This window comes from Electrona antarctica, assembly GCF_951216825.1.
Source record: "Electrona antarctica genome assembly, chromosome: 4".
Lineage (NCBI taxonomy): Eukaryota > Metazoa > Chordata > Actinopteri > Myctophiformes > Myctophidae > Electrona > Electrona antarctica.
The window spans coordinates 10,573,883-10,590,473 of NC_136809.1; the positions used below are offsets into that span (position 1 = coordinate 10,573,883).

A 16,591-nucleotide genomic window follows, 5' to 3' on the forward strand; every position below is an offset into this window, starting at 1 on the left:
GATAAAGTGGTTAAAATGATCGTGATGCTACATTAACTACTTTTGCTGCCTGGCCTGGGGACCACCTGGAATCCTCCCAAGAACCCCAGTTTGATAACCAACGGTTCAAGGACACCATCCCAGGGAAGGAGGAGGGAGGTTTGGGGCGGCGGAGGGGGGGTGGGGGGGGTGGTACAGGGGCGAGGCCTCCCCCTGGCGAGGACAGAGATCGGCTTCCTGTCACAAGTGCAGATATTGAATGAGGAGATAGTGCAGCTGTTGAAGCAGTTTGTAGAGAAAACAGTCAATACCAGAGCAAAGAGAGGGAAGGAAATATAGGTCTCTTCTTCGGCAGCTAATTCTAGGGTTGGCTGAGTCGGGACGGCTGGAGATAATGCCAACATTCCTAAACGTTTTCTTCTCGGTGGTCTGTGGAAATTGATGTTCTTGTCCTTTACGTCAGTGGTTCTCAACCTTTTCCATGTCAAGACCCATTATTTATTCGGCATTTGAGCCACGGATTTCCTTTTGATGACATTTAGCCTCTCAGACCTAAAATGTAGAATATTTAGGTTGTCGTTGGATAAGATTTCGTCCTCAATTCGATACTGTATTGATGTTCGTACCATTAGAAGAGATAACAGGCAAACGTTGATCAAAATAACAATTCATTCTATGTTTTCTAATATGTAGACTTCTTGTAAATTGAGTAATGCAGATGTTTGACAATAATTGAACTCTTTAACTCAAAAATTAAAGATGTAAAAGAGTTAAAGATCTAATAAAAGTCCATTTGGTTACCACCTCTCCATCATTTAACCCATTCGTTTTTAAGCATTATGTTATGCTTTAGCTATTGAAAAATAGCAGATCTACAAGCTCATAGCGCGGCACCGAGTGCCGCACTATGAACTTGTAGGTCTGCTATTTTTTGAAAAATCATGAAAATGTGCCTCAAATCTTTGAGTATATATATAGATATAGATTTTTCAAAAATAGCAGACCTACAAGCTCGTAGTGTGCCACTCGGTGGCGCGCTATGAGCTTGTAGATCTGCTATTTTTCAATAGCTAAAGTAGAACAGAATGCTTAAAACACCAAAAGGGGTTCCCGCCCAGGATGGGTTAACTGGGGACCACCTGGAACCCCCTCAAGGACCACTGGTTGAAAACCACTGCTTTAGGTTAACCCCAGAAAGAGAGGAAAACAACATCCGACAAGCACATAAGAGGACGATGAGCGAGAGTGATTTGTGTGGATCACCTTCCATCTCTTAGCAACCGTCTTGGTTCTTCATCGCAGACGACTAAAAGCAGAAGAATGCCAGCGGCAGCGCTCACGCAATGTCCTTCAGGTACTTTTTATTTAGATGCGCAACTCTAATACAAAACTCTTTGTGTGTTGTTTACGGACGCATCGGAATGAATATTACCTGAAGGACATGGTCTGTGAGTGCTGGCATTATTCAAAGAGTTCACTCTGGTGGTGAACCCAATAAATATACTTTTATTATAAACACGGTAAATAGCTTTTATTATAGACCGGGTTGAGCTCGCTTTCTTCTTTCCAGTTTGACCTTCTTCGCAGATTGACAGGAATATTGAGAGGTCACTGTGGCTCTGACCTTTGCACTACATCCTGTTGTTTTGTTGATAATCTAGAAAGTGAGTTTCATTCCACTCTTTGTAAGTGGCTCTGGATAAAAGCATCAGCTAAAGGGCAAAAACGCTAATCAGACATAGAGTGCACACACACACACACACACACACACACGCACACACACTCTTTGTTTCTGTTCTTGCTTCGTTTGGACATTTAATTATAGCAATCTTGGTGTCAAATGTGTAAATGTAGTGTTGTTGTATTGTAACATCCCATAACTGTCCTCTGCACTGCAGTCCTTTCAACAACCAGACCCAGATCCGAGGGTCGTAGACGGCGTTGTTTCAACAACCAGACCCAGATCCGAGGGTCGTAGACGGCGTTGTGTAACAACCAGACCCAGATCCGAGGGTCGTAGACGGCGTTGTGTATCTGTATGTTTATGTAACAACCAGACCCAGATCCGAGGGTCGTAGACGGCGTTGTGTAACAACCAGACCCAGATCCGAGGGTCGTAGACGGCGTTGTGTATCTGTATGTTTCAACAACAAGACCCAGATCCGAGGGTCGTAGACGGCGTTGTTTCAACAACCAGACCCAGATCCGAGGGTCGTAGATGGCGTTGTGTATCTGTACGTTTGCTGCTAGAGATGCTCCGATAATCAATAATCACTCTGATCGGTAATCGGCATTTACCCTATCTGTAATTCACCCTATCTGGAGAAACTTTTACACCATTTAAGTGGTATAAATGTCAATCAGATACATAGTGTAACATCATTTTGCATTTTTGTGACAGGCCTAAACATTCTCCCCTTCCTCCCCACACACAGGAACAGTTTTGACGTTGGTTTTGACATATAATCATTTTGGAAATATTAAAATTTGCAACATTTCACAAGATCAGTATCGCTATCGGACATATCGGCATCGGCCGATCATGAGAAAATCAATCAGTGATCGGTATCGGTCCCAAAACACCTGATCGGAGCATCCCTATTTGCTGCCTCTCCCGGTCAAACTTTTCCTGTCTGATCTTCATGGGAAATCTGCCCTCATTCCAGGGCCCGCTGTCTAACACAGCACCCATCACCAATTATCAAGTTGACGGTGGGGAGCATCACAGGTCCGCCACAGCCTAAAACCCCCCAGTCGGTGAGTCAACAAGCCTTCTGAGAACGCTGTGATATCTCTATTCTTCTGGTTGTCTTTCTCCAAATTGCCCCCTTCCTCTCCGGGTCCCTGCGCGGTGTCACACTGCGCTCACCCCCCACCACAGCACACATGAAAGCAGCAGTGTGTCTGGGAGATCCCCTCCCCACCCACCCCGTGTTCATTACCCAACACCGAGCTGCATGGCACAGCCCTGAATTATTTACACTGTCCTTGCTCTTTGCAGATAGAGAGACTACCTTTCTCGGAGCCCATTCACAAACCGTAGACGAGTGGAGTTGGATCGACCCGTGTGTGTACACTCCAAGGAGACCCCCCCTAACCTCCCAACGCATTGCACTCACTCTCTCTCTCTAAGGTTTTAGCCTAGATGTCACAAATTGAGGTTAACTGTAGTTAAATGGAGTGCATTGCGTGATTTGATCTTTACGGCAGTTTTGTGCAAGTCTCCCAGAACAGGTAGCTAGATGATTAGTTTTACTTCACGTTTTTTACTGCGATTTGAGACGGCTTTATAAGTTTATATCCCATTGTTTTATAGGTTACAGATTCTTATATATATAATTTCCACACACACTCACACACACACACACCCAGTCACACAGTCACACAGTTGTGTGTGATTGCACCATCAGCTACCCAATTTCAAATAAAATTTCCAATTTTGGGTGGGAACCCCTTTTGGTGTTTTAACTAAGCATTATGTTATACTTTAGCTATTGAAAAATAGCAGATCTACAAGCTCATAGCGCGCCACCGAGTGGCGCGCTACGAGCTTGTAGGTCTGGTATTTTTGAAAAATCGTAAAAATTAGGCACAAATCTTTGAATATATATTCTTTCAGAGCGAACGTTTTTTTAATTTCGACGTCAGGCCTAAATGGGTTAAGAGAGCTATTCTTCAGCTTGAAGGTATTAAAGCCACACAGGATTCTCACACTGGGTCTATTTTCAAATGAAATGTGATAATGATCAGCGCCGGGGCAAAGACAATACACCTAGGGTACATAGGGAGGGACAGCAGCTTTCTCTCAGTCCATTTCTTCATTTCCCCCAAAGACAATACACCTAGGGTACATAGGGAGGGACAGCAGCTTTCTCTCAGTCCATTTCTTCATTTCCCCCAAAGACAATACACCTAGGGTACATAGGGAGGGACAGCAGCTTTCTCTCAGTCCATTTCTTCATTTCCCCCAAAGACAATACACCTAGGGTACATAGGGAGGGACAGCAGCTTTCTCTCAGTCCATTTCTTCATTTCCCCCAAAGACAATACACCTAGGGTACACAGGGAGGGACAGCAGCTTTCTCTCAGTCCATTTCTTCATTTCCCCCAAAGACAATACACCTAGGGTACATAGGGAGGGACAGCAGCTTTCTCTCAGTCCATTTCTTCATTTCCCCCAAAGACAATACACCTAGGGTACATAGGGAGGGACAGCAGCTTTCTCTCAGTCCATTTCTTCATTTCCCCCAAAGACAATACACCTAGGGTACACAGGGAGGGACAGCAGCTTTCTCTCAGTCCATTTCTTCATTTCCCCCAAAGACAATACACCTAGGGTACATAGGGAGGGACAGCAGCTTTCTCTCAGTCCATTTCTTCATTTCCCCCAAAGACAATACACCTAGGGTACATAGGGAGGGACAGCAGCTTTCTCTCTCAGTCCATTTCTTCATTTCCCCCAAAGACAATACACCTAGGGTACATAGGGAGGGACAGCAGCTTTCTCTCAGTCCATTTCGTCATTTCCCCCAAAGACAATACACCTAGGGTACATAGGGAGGGACAGCAGCTTTCTCTCGGTCCATTTCTTCATTTCCCCCGCCGAACATAGCTCGTCTAGTGACGTCTACAAGCTCACGACACATTAGCTTGTAGACGAGCGGTTATCGTGGGTGATATGGCGAGCATAAATTAGTGTGCCGAGAATAAATTATTGTTACAAAGTTTATTACCAGGTACATTTTTTGGTTTTTCTGTGTGAAAACTTGGTATCATGAGTACATCATTCACAGAAAAATATGATGCAGCGATAAAGCAACTTGTTTTATTCCGAACAAAAGATGATTTCTCCGGACGGTTAGCTCAACCGTCTGGGCACTTAGGGCCGATTCATACTCCTATTTTAGAGCCGAATAAAAGTCGGTTCGGCTCTGTAGAGTTCGGTTCGGGGCGGGCGGGTACCGTCCTAAAGTCGGCTCTTCGGTGCTACTGAAAATTTCTGACGAGCCGAAATCATTTCGGCACTACAACGCCGAAACAGCGGTAAAATGAGTATGAATCGGCCCTTAGGCTGCTGTGCCAGCCTGACGGCGTGCCGCTGGCTCGACTCCCGATCCAGACGGCCTTTGCCGTGTGTCTTCCCCCCCCACCCATATCTCTCTTCCCATATCCTGTCAGATTACTTTCAACATATCAATAAAGGCAGAAAAAGCAAAAAAAAAAAATATGATGATTTCCGATTTTCGTTTTGTTTAATTTGTCCTTTTAGACTAGAGCGTAGAGACGAACAGTTATTTATTTATTATTCTCCAAAGCTATTATCTCCACCTTTTAACATGAGTAGTATTTCAGCCATGGTCTGAATCCATACGCTGTGTCTGTACTCTGAACTGCTTTCATCACCCTCGTGTTTTGGGCAACATGGTGTTCAAAGGAGAGGAAATATCAGTGTCCATATGAGAAAGCTTTCAGCAGGGCACTGGGGTCAATAATCTACAACAGCAGCCAGGAGAGGTAATGTGACGCTTCCTGGAAATGGTAGTATACAGTAGAGCTGCACTATGTACTGGCTTTTATTACCGACCGACCGTCGTCACAAACTATCCAGAAGGCTTGCAATGTGGAAGTATTAACCCATTCTGACCTGAGATCAGATTCTAAAAATGTCTTCTACATCCCGACAGTTTTCTGAAAAAGCTATTTCTATGTCAGTGGTTCTTCGATTTTTCAAAAATAGCAGACCTACAAGCTCGTAGCGCGCCACTCGGTGGCGCGCTATGAGCTTGTAGATCTGCTATTTTTCAATAGCTAAAGCATAACATAATGCTAACACCAAAAGGGGTTCCCTCCCCAAAATGGGTTAAGACTGATTAATACTGTGTCTTATGAATTAGTTACCAAAACATTAGCATATCTACAATTCTACAAGCTGGGCTTGTAGATTATGTATTCGTTATTTTCAGCCCACAACACCAAGCACGCAAACAAAGTAACGGACAAAAGAGGCACATCATGCAATCCATGATTCTCACAAGTTGTTGTGGGGAAATGAAGAGAAGTAGTAGAGATGGCTGAATAAACAGTCAAAAAGGACACGCACATCTAAACCTATAGGCTGGGTGCACATCTAAACCTATAGGCTGGGTGCACATCTACACCTATAGGCTGGGTGCACATCTAAACCTATAGGCTGGGTGCACATCTAAACCTATAGGCTGGGTGCACATCTAAACCTATAGGCTGGGTGCACATCTAAACCTATAGGCTGGGTGCACATCTAAACCTATAGGCTGGGTGCACATCTACACCTATAGGCTGGGTGCACATCTAAACCTATAGGCTGGGTGCACATCTAAACCTATAGGCTGGGTGCACATCTAAACCTATAGGCTGGGTGTCGGATCAAAACAAAGTCACAATGAAGAAATGAAAAGATCCGCACACCATTTGATGCTCCCAAAATATCTTTACTGGTAGGTAAAGATAACCAGCTCAGTGGCCTTGTGGTTAGAGTGTCCGCCCTGAGACTGGGAGGTCGGGGTTCAATCCCTGGTCGGGTCATACCAAAGACTCTAAAAATGGGACCCAGTGCCTCCCTGCTTGACACTCAGCATCAAGGGTTGGATTGGGGGTAAGTCCCTGCGACATACTAGCGTCATGTCCAGGGGGTGTACTTGTACATCAAGCTACCTCACGCTACAGAAACAGGAGATAGGCTCCTGCCCTATGGGCCTCATGGCTCGGCAAGGCTACTTACTTTTTAAAGATAACCGACCAGTAAAGATATTTTGGGAGCATCAAATGGTGTGCGAAATGAAGAGAAGACATAAATCTGAAATACCATCGACTCAAATCAAATCACAGTTAGATGGACAATGATCAGCAGCACTGCAGTATAAATGACGGAGCTGTATGAACTTAAGTGGGTTGGTTAACAACCTCTTGCTCAGTCACCGTCCAGCACTGAGGCATCCAGCACTGAGGCATCCAGCACTGAGGCATCCATTGCCCAGATTTTCTGTTGCCGCAGAGAGGCCTTTAAACCACATGAATGATAGGCAGCATCATAGAATAGACATAACGTTTTGTGAAAATAGGCAAAGATTCTGCAAAAATACTGAATTATTTTGGCAAAGAATATAACTTTGGTGTAAAGGGAAGTAGAGGGGGGGGCGACGACGACGACAACAAGTACAGCAGACCCCTGGGGGAACCTGGTCTCTGCCCTGGTCTTTCTCTTCAAACTCTCACACTGCTACAGCCATGGAGATTCAGAAACAAAACTAGAAAAGTGCCCTCCTGGGCACAGGTCTCCAACAGGAGGATAGGAGTGTGTGTGATGTTTGGGAGTAATATAAACATGTTTTGTGTGTGTGTGTGTGTGTGTGTGTGTGTGTGTGTGTGTGTGTGTGTGTGTGTGTGTGTGTGTGTGTGTGTGTGTGTGTGTGTGGCGCGACTTGGCCTGTTGTAGCGCCACCATGAGGCTGATTTGAAAACTGTCATTTCTTCCTCAGCCTAGTGGGAATATGCATGCACAGTTTCACCGCAATCGGACGCTGCGTTGAGGAGTTGTGGCGATTTGTACAAAACGGGTACAAAGCGAGCTACTCCTGAAAAGTTTAGAAGCCAATCGTAGCCAATCAGGACGGATTATGAGAAATATTAGAAAATGTGTTTTACATATGTCGGCCTCCTGGTGGCGCTATAAAGAGCAGATGTGAAAAATTCCAGGCAAAGGTTTTTCCTTGGCCTCTAGGGAGTGTGCATACAAAGTTTTACACAGATCCGTACAGTTAGAGGTAAACATTAAGTTAAAATGTTCAAGTGGCATTTCTTCCTCTGCATAGCGGGAATGTGCATGTACAATTTCACGGAAATCACACGATGTGTTCATGATTTGCACACATTTTGTTTGAAACTGAGCCATTCAACGTTTCGTTGAATGGCTCTAGAGAGACTGTGTACCAATTTGCTGTATCTGTATCTGCTGTATTTGTATGTAAATCTGTAGGTGTACTGTCCAAAAAAATTTTTTGCACAGTGGCCTCCTGGTGGCGCTACAAGAGGCCAATGTGAAAACCTTGGGGCAGAGGTTCAGCTGTGGCATTCAGGGAGTGTGTGTGCAGAGTATGGCTGCAATCAAGCAAATGGTGCCGGAGATTAGCTGTCCACAGACGGACAGACGGACGGAGACACGGACACACGGAGTGCAAAACATACTCTCTCCCCATGCCTTCGGCCTGGTGGAGACAACAAAACATACTCTCTCCCCATGCCTTCGGCCTGGTGGAGACAACAAAACATACTCTCTCCCCATGCCTTCGGCCTGGTGGAGACAACAAAACATACTCTCTCCCCATGCCTTCGGCCTGGTGGAGACAATAAGTTGTCTTTACTCATCATGAGGAGGCTTACTTATAACTTACTTACTTATAACTTACGAAGGTGTGAAAACTGGACAATGATGTCAACATGAATGTGGCTTCTTCTTCTACATCCTATAAACAACTCCTCTTCACACAAAAATAAAGAAAATGAAATCATTCACGCTTGCAGCTTTATGGTTTATGGGGTCACTCACTGGTTGTCTCATCTGATTAACATTTTGAAAAGTTGGGACCTGACGTCATGATCTTGATCCTAAGTACAACTACTACTAGTTCTGGAAAACAATTCAGCTAGCCAATTTAGAAGTATCTTGGAAAACAAATCAACATGATCCAACAACATCCATCATCTACACGGCATGCAGTTTGTTTTAAAAGCAGTTTAATATGCACCCGTAAGTTATCAAATTACATGACCTCATTTTGAGTTGCTGACTGTGAGTGAGTAAATCCCTAGGCATGAGTGAGAACCAAAACCTAAAATAGAACTTTTTTATGTAGTTCCAGAGTGAGTGGGAATATAGGCCTTGAAGCCATGTGAAGCAACTCACAGGTGGGTGAATGACACGGCCACTGCCACTGACAGCACAGTGTTTCTCAACACAAGGTCAACACTTTACTCTTGGCTGTGTTGCAATGCACACTGGACTGGAGTGGTTTAAGGTTATAAATAGAGACGCACCAATATACAAAGTACTGGTCTATGCCAACAGCCCAAACCAATTGGCAGATAGATACAGATCTATGTCACTGTCAGGTGGAAAACCTTGTATCTCCATATTTTCAATCGATCAATCCTCTGTGGGTTGATTTTACAAATATTTAATGTTTTTGCACTTTCAAAAATGACATGCCCAAAATAGAAAGTGATTAAACCCAATTTAAACTATTAGAGCTAGTTTATTAATTACATTTTTTTGTCGTGAACATAAAATACCTGGTTTCCACCAGCCAGCTAATTGCATTAGCACTTTTCTAAGATCTCAATTCTCAAATCGCTTTACAATGGTTCATTCATTCATAATATATTGGGACGCCAGCGTCCTCACTTCCCACAGTCGCACACCAAGCTACCACCGACAGACTCATTGGAGGCAATGTAGGGTTCCTCTTGCCCAAGGACAGTTCGACATGTGGACAGGAGGAGCAGGGATTCGAACCGCCGACCCACGGTTCATTGGACGATCTGCTCTACCTCCTGAGCCACAGCCACCCCAATATTCAGACAATTTACAAAAACACTGGCCAATTTCTCCGACTAGGAGAAAAGGCCCCAGCAGCATTCTTCACACAGTTGACTCTAAAGCTGTGGTTCAGGGCAATACATTAGGTTTTCCTTTATCATTTCCCTTTCCTTTATTTGCATTTTGAAAAAGGCCATTACGGAATCCATCACCATTTCATCGCAACCACGCTATTCAGAAGACAACATCTGTGATTTGTTTTCATGGCAAACAGCTTTCAGCCATGTCATACAGTCGGGCCATAAAAGGCACCAGTCCAAATAAGCAAATGAATCATCTTATCCTTCCTCCTTTCAACAGCTTTCATCGAATATGCACAGAGAAAACTGCTGGGAAATATTGTATTCGCAGCGACGTGCATAGTGAGGCTGGTGCCCCATGTCCCGTTTTCCATTCAAGAGTAATGTGTGCCTCCTGACGACCTCTGGGGCATTCTCTCACTTTTCTTCATTTATTCAGGCCCTTTGAGGACTTATTCAGGGCATGAGTGTTTCCTGTATAGAATAAGAAGGATGGGAGGGAGGGCGGGAGGGGGTCTCAAGAGCAGAGAGGACGTGTTACGAGAGTGAAAGTGTCACGGTGGGTAAAGGAGAGTGGATGGAGGAGGAAGAGGGAGTGGGGAAGGCATCAGATAGTTCTGTGTGTGTTACTAGTTTAACTTTGTTTGTCTTTCTCCCTGCAGCGGCCACACAAGGAACTGTTGTGTTTCCTTCTTTCACTGTGGCTTCCTGTTTCCATTATCTATCACACCTGATTATACTGCCGTTCGTTGCATCACCAGAAATACTGTACCAGGCGGTACATACATGATCGCACAAGTCTTTCCTCACATATGATAGCTTCAAGTAAAACATAGTGTTTGCTTCTACACGAGCTATGAGCAATAGCCTTCACTTGGTGACTGTCAAGTGTCAACACGAGTCATAAGGATTTTACTTTACAGAAATAGCCGAACAACTCGCATTACATTGCAAGCTTGTAGATCTGCTCTTTTTGACTTTTTTGTATATATACACACACACACACACACACACACACACACATACACACACACACACACACACACACACACACATTTGCCTACAATGACATGCCCAAAATAGGGACAACAGGCTGAAAGCGGTTAACAGTCGGTTATTATTCAAAATGTAAGCATGTTGCTCCAACCCTGGATAAACACGGCATGTGTAGTTACCCTAGAGGAGAACCAACAATGAGACATGTCAATAGTTTGGAGAAAGCGGTCCTCCCAAAGTCCCAGGAGATGCATGGGAACCAGGATTGACTCAGTGTTTCTGCCAGAACATGAACATGACATAGGGCAAATCCACTCATTCAAATGCAGAATACTGAAAACTGGCTTTGTGTGTGCATTTGGGGGGGAAAAGGCAAATTATAATATTTCCCACAGCTATAAACAGTGCTTCACTGAACTTTGCTGACAATAGGTCCACAGTAGTATAGCTGAAACATCACCTGAATCCAGGACCATGAATCACTCATGTTTATTTGTTCATTATGATTCACAAGCAGAACTTGAGTTTCATAGAATAATGGGTTATTGTCTAATTGCTCACATAATATATAAGCATGCCAACAGCTAAAGTCATTTTTTTAGCAACTTTGGCCAGGGTGAAGAAAGCGGTTGGTGCATACTTGTCATACCATGACAAAGTCAATAAGTGGTGAAAAAGAATCATCTCTCACTCACCAAAAACATGCTATGACTTCAGCCAGATTTTGAGAAAAAAGCACAGAGGTGAACAACAAGGTTCTCTGGGAGAAGACGCAGAAGATAAACAGATTTTTTGCCTGCATCACATTTGGATTTGGACGGGTGTAAAACAAACATAGATAGAAATACCATCCTGTACAATCTCAGTGCACCACTTCAAATACTTTTCCAGCCGCCACTTGTTTTAATGTAGCCTAAACCATTCATGTTTTATACAAAATAATAGCGTCCTCGAGCCAAACTGATTTTTTTCTCTTTTCAAAGTTGAGCGAGTGCAAATAATTTGATATGACAAGAGCTATCATATTTCCTATACACAACGCATTCAGTGCATCTGGGTTAGAACTTAGGAGGAGGTATGTAACTAACTACATGTTGACAAGATGGTGAAACAATGCAATATTATTTCCTATGTTCATTGTAATCCACAAATGACTGTTTCATGTGACAAAGATTGCATTATAATGTGGCTCTTGCCTGTTGCCAAAATCCATCTTCCCTTGAAATCCATAAACGCCCCAATGTGTCAAACATTTGCTTTTAATGTAGTGGGCTGCTTGAATTGCTACCAGACACGAACACAGTTTGAGGTTAGGTTACTGTGTTGTGTTCCATCACACAACTCCACTTTTGTAAATATTATGAATAAAATGTAATAAATATCACAGGCAGTCAGATTGGATCACAGGTAGGAACTAGGAAGGCCTTGATACCACTTTGTAATATTATTATAAGTTATAAAGTTGTATGTGTGCGTTATATAATCAGTAAGTATTCATACTACTGGAGTGTTGCTGAGTGTTTTTAGCAGACACTTATCCAGAGTGATTTGTAATTTGGATCAAATTTGGGTGTATATATATATTAGTATTACACAGATATAACAGAGTATCAGGGCAAACATGGCACACTTACATGCACCTTTCTTGTAGACAATGACTAATGGATGAAAACTACAAGCCCAGTCAATGGGTGTTTGCAATTGCAACTAAAGTGTAACTTGCCTTGCCGTCCAAAACAACAACAACGTGAATCGTGCAGCTGCAGCATCTTCTCCAGTTATAAACCATTCGTTATGCAACTCAGCATCTGCATCCTGTGAGAGAATGCGTTTTTGTTCTGGCATGCCTGTGTAGATAATATCCAGCTAACAAATAGAATAAACATAAAAACGACTGCGCATTTGATGGCCATTTAGTTAGTTTACAACTTTGATCAAAGGGAGCCAATCTTGAGTCCCTGCACTGACTGAGCGGTTAGGTTTGATGGCATGTGGCTATGCAGCAGCAACTATCCGTCAAAAAGGGGGATCAGGATGCTTATTTTTCCTATACGATCTGACGAATAACTCTAGTAATAATAATAATTATGATAAAACAGACATAAAAAGCCCATATTCCCACGTGCTGTTCATCAATACACCAACCAACGTGGTCCCCGACTCCCCCCCCCCCCCCCCCGGCTCCAACACTTCAGATTCAACTCTTGCAAAAGTTAGCTAGCAAAAAAAACTTTATAAAGCCTCGGTCTTAGTGCAAAGCCAAGCTGCTTTGCTCGTTAAACCAACATTATTCTCATTGGCCGCTTCTCACCTCTATATGGAATAATAAAGAAGACACCAATGAGAGATGAAGAAAGCCCACATTAACGTTTTAGCCTACGTTGCTAACAGTGCTCAGCCACCAGCAGCAGGACAGTGAGTTAGCTTGGCTATTGGCTAATGCGCTCGGCCTCTCCTCTAGTCTCCAGTGTGTGAGACAGTGACTGTGTGTCGCCCGGCCAAAGGAAAACGACGCCGTTTTCAACAACAACTACGTCATTGTCAACCGAAAAAGGTGTCAACGAGCGCCAGGTCGACACTTTCTTCGGCGGAAAACGACGCCGCTATCCCCGAGCGACAGAGAAAAGTCTCCACGCTCCATCGGTGCGAGGCGGAGCGGCTGGCTGGTGATCGCCTGGCCAAGAGAAGAGGAGAGGAGCAGAATGGACCTACAAGCTGAACAACGCGTCGCGGAGCTTGCTGGAGTTTAGCTTGTAGCTCTGCTCTTCTATTGGCGAGCGACACCGTGGAGTCGAAATGGCCGTATTTACCTTTAGAAATGCCTCTCCGCTGCTGGGTCCGCTTTATGCTGTTATGTGTGTGTGTGTGTGTGTGTGTGTGTTCCTTCTTCAGCCGGTTAGCTTAGCACAGGCTAACGCTCAAGACAGTGGCTCCAGTCCGGCGGCGTCTCCCCCGCTCCTCGGCGAGCATTTCCCCCGCAGAACACAGAGCTGTGTGTCGGTGTGAGCGCGCGGCTAACGGAGCCGCTGTTAGCCCCAGCTTTAGCAGCGATGCTAAGTGGTGTGTGCTGAACAACAGTACGGCGCCCCTACTATTATAGAGTAGAACCCGTTAGCACTTTAGCAGCAGCAGCAGCAGAAACGTAACGGAGGCTAATGAGATATAACCTCCGCTATATTAGCCTGTTAGCTCCTGTCTGTCTGTCCGTTGTGTTCCTCTCCCAAAGCCAAGTCAAGTTCAGCAAAGTCCTTCAGCCCCAGGAGGGAGGGCGACGTGTTGTTAGCATCCGATCCGCCCGTCAGAAGAAGAAGAGGGGGTGATGATGGTGGGGATGTGGGAAGGAAGGTTCAGCGTGTCGGTGTGTGCTTTCTATCCTCCTCCTCCACAACAAGCAGTCAGTCCGACTCCAGCAGCCTTGTTCTGTTCTGTCCTGACTCCTGGTTCTCTCTCCGAGTCTCCTCTCCTCTTCTCTCACACCGACTGACTGACTGGGGCTGGCTGACAGAGAGCTGCCGCTGGTGAGAATGGGTGTCGCAAGACGATGACGACGTAACAGAATGTACACTTTTTTTTTCTGTTCACAGGGGCGATCAAATGTGACGCCAGAGAGGCCTTTCGCCGCCTTCTTTGTTTTGCCTTTTAATCTTGGCGTGCGCGTGTGTGACTGTGTACGTGCGTGTGTACTGTCTGTGAGTGAGGGGTCCAAAATTATGTTGGATTTATAGAATAGGCTACAGTCAGATTATTTGTACAGCATCAGTAGTACTATTATGTCTGATGTCGGTTCTATTCTATTTATAGCCTAAAGTGTGTGCGTGTGTGTGTGTGTGTGTGTGTGTGTGGAGGGGGGTGAACAATTATGCTGTATTTTAATATGGGCCTGAATACGCTATTGAATACAATAGCAGCATATTCAGCCTCATTATTCATTTAACTGTGTGTGTGTGTGTGTGTGTGTGTGTGTGTGTGTGTGTGTGTGTGTGTGTGTGTGTGTGTGTGTGTGTGTGTGTGTGTGTGTGTGCGTGCGTGCGTGTGTGCGTGGGGCTTCAAAGATTATGCTGGATTAGAATACATGCCTATTTTTTATTTCCTTCTCGCATACATATTCATCCTCATTATTCCTAAGCAGCATCAGGCCTGCCATTACGAACCAATCTGTGTTGCCGGAGCCGAGGCAGAGCGCCAGCCATTGTCTTATGGTCATTTCTATGTCCTGTATCTTAATCTTCCAGGGAGCAGAGTCTGAAGCCATGAGATATCACTAAGCACCAAAGAATGTGATTCTGAGAACCATGGAATTGACACTGGCACTCGGCCAATGAAAGCTGAAAAATATGCCTCCAAGTGAATGAAAGGAAGAATGTTTCCAGGCAGACACATGAACTGAAAATATCCGCAGCTTGTTGCTAAATCTCCCCATGTGGGGATTCTTAATTTGAAAACTTGGCTTATTAAATGGTTTGCTATATTGAAATGCTTCCTGCAAAGTTTCACACAATTCTGAACAGCTGTCTGGGGTTTGTCATAATATCCCTTTCAACTAGTACAGCCTTTATGGAGACAATATGCCATTCTACTCATAAATTCCTCCTTTCAAAGCAGCATAAAAGACTTTTGTTGATTTGTCCTACAGAGCATAATTTTGTGTTAATATAATATGCGCTATTATCAGTCATGTCAAATCAACCCAAGACATTTCCACACTTAGAGATCTATAATGACATTGTTTCTAAGCGTCGGACTGTTTTGGATTGATTATTATCTATGCTGTTAAAACAACATTAATGAACACAAGATTTAGGAAACAACAGATAGAGGGAAAACATGAAAGGAAGGTCTCAACAGGAACAGTCTCAATAGGAAACAACTTCAAGGTTTGTAATTAGTAAATGTGGTATGGAGTCTGGGATTTAGAAAGTAAACAAGTTTATCATGTAATATTATACAGCTTCAACTCAACAGTGTTTCCAATGACAACGTCTGTCCTGGTTTTAAAAAGAAAACTACAAAAATCGAACCCAAGAGCATAACACATCTGAAACCCAACACACTTCCTTTACTGTTGGGGTTGTCGGGGAAGGTACATCTTATCTGTGGGGATTTGTCTTCTAAAGCTATAGCAGTAGAGTAGGCATTAATATTCTATGCAAGCAATAGCTCATATCTTCCTTATCATGGATGACACACCATACTTCCTGACCACTGGAAGGAGAATTCTTTGATTGGAGGCAAAGAGACATCTAGCATGGTCTCGCTTGCTTGTCACGACTCTCTCTAAAGGACAACGGCTTTAAAAAACATTGTGCAGCTGGTCCCCTGATAAGGACAAAACACACAGTTTCTCACTTTCTGCACACACATACACACTGACTATAATATCCCCATGGTGTTTGCTGCACACTCCACTCAGACATTGCCACGGCACAATAGATAGTAATGATGGGAACACGACAGATGAAACGACGTTAAGAAAGACGGGTGGTCTGGAACACAGCTCCTCCAGGAAGACAAACAATGCTGATTGTGTGGCTGTAAAAGGAATCCGATTGGGTGTGACAGTAACAGCGCCTGAGGGGTAGACAGGAATACAAGCATACAAAGATATACAGGCCCTGCATTCGAAGAGACACGACACGTTGGTGGAATACATAGCAGTCACATACATTGTGACATATAGGCTACTCCCTGAATTCATTCTGGCCTCTGGTCAAATGTATATACACAGTAAAGTTTAGCCATTTGTAACTCAGAAAAAATGTGTTTATTTATACTTGAGTTAACCACTTAAACCCAATATAGCCTACTTAAGTTGACCAGAGTCCCGCACCACCTTTCCCCCCACCTCTACACCATCACATTGTGACGTGTTGTGAGCTTTTAGATCTGATATTTTCACCGAATGCTCGGCCCCAGAATAGGGACACGAGGGCTCATGTGGTTAAATTAACAGTCTGTGTATAATGCA

General features: G+C 44.1%; 1 protein-coding gene across 1 annotated transcript in view; it reads right to left on the minus strand.

The window, feature by feature from the left end:
- The window catches only part of LOC306921131 (uncharacterized protein), a gene marked incomplete at its 3' end in the record, with an annotated part of 143,620 nt that extends 129,469 nt beyond the window's left edge, over positions 1 to 14,151 (minus strand). The window contains exon 1 of the mRNA XM_079498243.1: positions 13,437 to 14,151. The remainder of the gene's footprint in view (positions 1 to 13,436) is intronic.
- Between the last annotated feature and the right edge of the window lie 2,440 nt (positions 14,152 to 16,591).